Here is a 5997-nt window from a genome sequence, read left to right on the forward strand (position 1 = left end):
GTATTAATTTGCGTCAAAAAACTTTTTTTTAAGAAGTTAACACTTTTTACTATCCATGTGAGCGTTACGTAAAGTTCGTTTTACGCAAAGAAGTAAATTGAAAATCGATGAGCTTCCCGGCGGTATTCAAAATCGCAAGAATAAATGCAGGGCATTACTCCAAAATAGCGAAAACATCCTGTATCTTGAAAAATGAAGCATTTTAAATCCTGCATGGGTTTTCCAATTTTTTAAGTTTTGCTGCTATAAATACACATTCTCTATAAATATACAACTGGAAGTTGGAAGGAACAATATTTATAAAAAAAGAACGACAAAACAGTCGAAAAATGAAGAGTTTGAGTCATTTTCAATATAAGCATTTTTTATTGCTACATTTGTGACGAAAAAATGTTGCTTTCAATCGTAACGTTTAATTGAATTCAGTCGTTTTTAATAGAAAGCAAACGAATGTATTCTTTGCTTAAAAAAACCTGTTGCTTGGCGTTCAGTAAAAAAGTTTGCAACAAAATTATTACTAATGATCAGTGAAAGTCGAAGGTTTACCCTCAAGAGACAAAGTTAAAATTTTATTTCTCTAAAAAGCTTAGAAATTTGTATTTCCAATTTTATCAAAAGCGATTGCAAAATGCTTGATTAACTTAGCGTGGTTAATATAGTATTCATTAAAATGCTAAATAACCGTGCTTATAAATTAAAATATGTATAAAGTAAACAATTCGTTCTACGTTGATTCATATTTGCTAAAATGATTAAGCGAACTTAAGCTGAATATTGGTTGAGCACATACTTGATCATACTATCAAAAAACTACAAAGAAAGCGAAATCGGAAGATAAGCGACCTCGCTATCCATATAGGGATAGGAATTGCCAAACCCTTATATGGATTTACCAATGTCGTCTCTTTTCAATACTGCTTTTTATAAAGTAATTGATGTTATTAGTGCTCAACCACGTTCTTATTGAAAATATAAGGACACACTCATTTTTTGGCACTTCCGAGGGTCCAAATTTAAATATTTTGCCATTGGTTTCATACATTTACCTGTTTAGTTTCAATGAGACTGGTGCAAATGTGTTTAATTTTAAAGTTATATTAATTGAGAAATTATTTATCGTCCATCAACACAGCAAAATGTTCATAAGACAAACAGCAACAACTTTCCAATGAGCGTGAGACAGAGACCAATAAAAACAAAAAAATAAAATAAAATGGATACAAACCAAAATCGTGATTATTACAACTCTGAGCAAACGAGACATTTTATAGAAAATAGAAAACAATAACTTTACAATGCAAATTGTTATGTTAAATAACTAGGAAATTTTGGTAAGCAACCTCAAATTGTACTTTAGAAGTCTGGCTATATTTACAAAAATTGACCTTTTGCAGATTCGTCGGCAAATCTAGCCAAATCTAAGAAATTTYCAGCTGAGCTTTTGTTTTATGTATAAGAAACTGGACGTCAGGGTTACTTTCCTAAACAAAAAACATTTTAGAAAGCATTTACGAACTTGACAATCGCGGTCGTCTCATTGGGAAAACCAGCAGTTACTAATAAATAATTAATTACTAATTGAGTTTAAAGTTTTACTAATATTGAAAATCTGTATTACGTCAATCAAACGATTTCCTTTACCTTAAGAATCCATGAAAATCACAACAAAAAATCACCAATTCGACCAAAATGGGCACTGGGAAAAACACACAAACTGTGTCAGTTATCACGCACTCGTCGCGAACTAGTTAAAAATTGCAAATCGGAAAATGTGTGTAGACGACCGAAAAGTGCCGGTTAATTTTCGGAGCTTTCCAAAAATTTTATTTATGTTCCAATAACGCGAAGATATATTTAAACCTGGAATAACGCGCTGATAAAAATAGCAGTTTGATAATCCCCGACTTCTGTCTGGATACATATTTTTTTTCAAAAGTCCTTCCAATTCCGATGCGGAAGCTTTCTGATGTTTTATTTGTTCCTAATATTTTTTCTTTTTGTTACAAATTTTTCTTTAAATTTCCCTAGTTGCTTACTCGAAGTGTTTTTCCAATCTTGCGCTTTCAATGCTTTAAATAACTTGTTGCTATCTTTTCAAACAGTGACTTGCACTTTTTCATGGTAACAATTGCCTGGAATAGTTATTCGATTATTAAAAAAAAATATATTGCAACTTTTTAAACGAGTTATTTTGAACCACGCGTCCTTTGAAGTTTTGTTGAACTGGAATTAAGTTTTTCCATTGTTTTTGCAAATACAGAACCGCAAAGACAGTTGTGATAAAACTAAATATAAATCCATTATACATTTTATGTGAAAGTACACTTTACTATCAAAATATTCTAGAAATTATTGTGCTCAATCAAGACTAACCGTGTGAACAGTGAAGTAGTTAGTAAGCAAGCAAAGGCGTAAACTATTTAAAAAACAATGTTTTGTTTTGTTTTGTTGTGGAGCTTTTTTATATGATGATTTCCGATTTTTCTAGTTGAAGAAAGTGGTTTGGAATTTCATCATCATCATGGAGCATGCAGCTTTTTGGCCGCCCTTAAAATAATTAGATACTTTTCTTGACATTGCCTTACGCCCAAGTTTATTTTCTCCAAAACTCCTTGAAATCGTAATATTTTATGTCTCTTATCCAAACCATTGTGCAAAAAGAGTATTTTTTTTACAAGAGATGACTTTCTAATGGCAGTTTTACAGTTCAAACAAAACTTCACCCCTCAGAAAATTTTTGAAGAGGCATTATTAACTCAAATCATTCTTCACAAATTTATAAATAATTATGTAGCCCTCCTATCGAAATCCATAGGCGTGTGTAACAAAGTGTATCATTCAAATGAATTTACTTGAGTTGAAATAATGTTCTTCATTTATACAATATTTTTTTTAATGTTTAATTTTAATTTAACTGTCGTGTTGGCAAATACTAAAAACTTCAACTTACACAGGGTCTATTGCTCGCCTTATTTCATACGGTAGTAAATGTAAATATTTGATAAATGAGATTTCATTTGAACAATTCTTGAGGAAAGTCTTAAGCAAACTGAACCGATAAACAATGCAAATAATGATCACAACAAATATATGCATTTTGCTTGCTTGTATGAAGCTAATGTTTTGTAATTTACCGTGACAAATTTAGGTTGAAGAAACAGATTAGAAATTCTAAATGTGTAAGATGATTAATTATTTAGTTTTTGCAATAAAAGCGGAAATATATTAAAAGGAAAACAATTCAAGTGTAACTGTGATTTGTAAGAATCTTAACATTACTGGTGATAATGACTGAAAGTTTTATTGAGGAATTTTAATCATAGTGCTCTCATAAGCACATGTGTAAATTTGTCTGATTAAGATAAATGTTTCCATTTCTAGCACATCAAAAAATAAGGATTATTTAACTTGAAATCAATTAATGAAATAAAAGATTTTAATTAAATTAATGTCAACCATAACCCAAATAAGATTTCTACCGGTTCAAAAGATTCCACCGTCCTGGTAAATGTACTAGTTTTAAATTATATTATTAAACATATTTTATTCGAAGAATTTCACATTATATTGATTGATCTTATAGAGATTGTCATTATAGAGATTGTCTCACGATGATCTTCAATAAAGTTCGGAAGAAGTCGACCTATCAAACATGTTTATATGTTGTATATATGTTAATATAAACCCTTAATATATTATGATTTGGATTTTGTGGATAAATATTTCATGATGTGGATTTTTTCACGCAACGTTTTTGCTTTATTTGTAAATCACAGATCAATTCCTGCTCTTGCTGAGTTCGAATTTGAACATTCATTTTCTTCCCATTTTGATGTCTTCTACCATCTCGATTTTGAGAGCGAAGAAAATCGAATTTAATTATCGTTCGGCGTTAATAAGAAACAGAAAATAAAAGAAGCAACAGGATTAAAATTAAAAACACTTGCAATCATAAAGACTACTTTGCTATTTTTGCACCATCAATAAGAATGATTGTACAGACTACTCCTCATTAATATGATAACAATAATTTCATCTGCAATGGGAATAAACTCAATCTTTGCGTGGATACACGAAGTTCAGTTCGATAAAAATAAGTTATCTGGGGCACTATTTTTAACACTCAGCTTCTTAAAATACACCACTGATGAATACATATCTTTGCTAGATATTCATTAAGATTTATATCTATAATAATAAATAAAAAAAACGGTCAATTTTGGGCCTCGGATCAGTTCTGTTAACGTCTGGCTTAAAATGCCGCAAATAACTACAAGAAAATGTTTGTTATCAATGTATTTTGCAAATAATCAGACATGCAAATTACTCGTTTCAGTATTGAGAGCATAAACCGGCAAAGGAACTGATATTTATTTCTTCAAGTGGTCCTTGCAACAAAATAATTATTTTTTTATGCTCAATTAGTCTAAAATGAAAACTTTATTATCAATTATTAAACTTCGCAAAACGAACATCGCAAATAGTCATTTTCCTAATTAATGTCGGAGTTAAAAGGCAAAAAGTGGCTTTGAATGTCACATATTTTGTAAAATATGCTCCTGTTTTTCTCTTTTCTATCGTCGCTTTATTTAATTAGGTGCTGAATGTGTTGCCTACAGCTAGCTCTATGTCGCCATCTATCCTTGCATTTGACCAAAACCAAATTGATACGTGATATCTAATCACGCGAAGAAAAAAAAAACAATGAAAGAAGAAAATAAAATAGAAGTAGAAAATAAGCATCCCAATTGCACTAAATAGAAACGAATTTTTTTTGAAACAATGAACAAAGTGAAGATCAAAGAAAAGCCTTAATTGTGCTCTGGGACTTGCGGGCGTTTTAACAAATTTTTATTGCTCTGTTGCATTAGCCTTCATTACATGATAAGGTAAAGTGCAACCTCATAAAATCTGAACTATTTCCTCGCAAATAGCCACTACACCTGTTGTCAATCTAAAAATACTATTCCATCGCCATTTTAAAAGCTGAAATAGAAAAGCTTTGGGATTGAGTTTACCATCGAGAAACGCGGATTTTCCATTAGAAGACGATTAGTAGGTATTGAAAGCCTTTGGGGGATGAAGGAAGACACACTCAGCCAAAGTACTTACTCAAAAAATGGTGCCAATGCCAAAAACAAAAACTAAAACTAAAATAGTCGCATTTCGGGATAAAACTGATAATTTGCGAGTCTGAGTCAAGGCGCTGCAATTCCCGAATTCTCCCGAAGTGTCAGAATTCATCTATTCTCGAGTGAGGGTAACTCGAAATCGTTCCAAATTACGTCTGTCTTTTTCTCGATCACGTCCAATTTCCGAAGAAGTTTGTTGCATCGCAGAAGTTTTCCAACTGAAGATCAGATTTGTTGAAGGAACGAACGCGCTCAAGTTGGGATTTCAGCGTGTCTAAAAATGGACACACACTTGGGCGTCGGGACGATTATAGACGCTACATGGAATAATAAGAGCACGTCATGGATTAATTATTTGATTACCTACCGGTGACTACTTATGGATGTAAAAAGACCGGAACGTCATCGATTACAGTGCATGCGTTAACAGCATTAACCGCTTCTAGAAATAAAGCGATCAGATGACAGGATGGAACAACTTGAAAATAGTACTAAAAAATAAATAACGAAAACTGAGGAGCTATAAACTTGTGTAGTATATTGATTGTATTAGATAAGAAAGTAAGATAAAATGTTGAAAAGTATTTCTGCCAAGATGAAATTACAGAATCAAAAATCGTTTCACACAACTTATGCTGCAACAAATCGCAGATTGATTATGAGTTCAAAATAGTTCGGATTTTTATGAAACTGGTGAGTTAAACTCAACTCGATTGTCTCGAGCGATACACTTTTCTAGAGGCAAGACATTCATGCTTGCGAAACGTTGGAACGAAATTATTATCTACATCGGCCTACAAGCCCGAAAAACTCACTAATATAAACTATACACACATTTACCATCAGAAGAAAAATTATTACTGAA

General features: G+C 31.7%; 1 long non-coding RNA gene across 1 annotated transcript; it reads right to left on the reverse strand.

Moving 5' to 3' along the window:
- Nucleotides 1-3949: 3949 nt before the first annotated feature.
- On the reverse strand, nucleotides 3950-5458 carry LOC125503702. The gene is made up of 2 exons (XR_007281022.1): nucleotides 5113-5458; nucleotides 3950-4678 (listed from the first exon to the last, which is right to left on the reverse strand). It is a non-coding gene; the product is annotated as an uncharacterized LOC125503702 (long non-coding RNA).
- Nucleotides 5459-5997: the final 539 nt, after the last annotated feature.

This window comes from Dendroctonus ponderosae, unplaced genomic scaffold, assembly GCF_020466585.1.
Source record: "Dendroctonus ponderosae isolate FM_Combo_2020 unplaced genomic scaffold, Dpon_F_20191213v2 Dpon_F_20191213_246, whole genome shotgun sequence".
Lineage (NCBI taxonomy): Eukaryota > Metazoa > Arthropoda > Insecta > Coleoptera > Curculionidae > Dendroctonus > Dendroctonus ponderosae.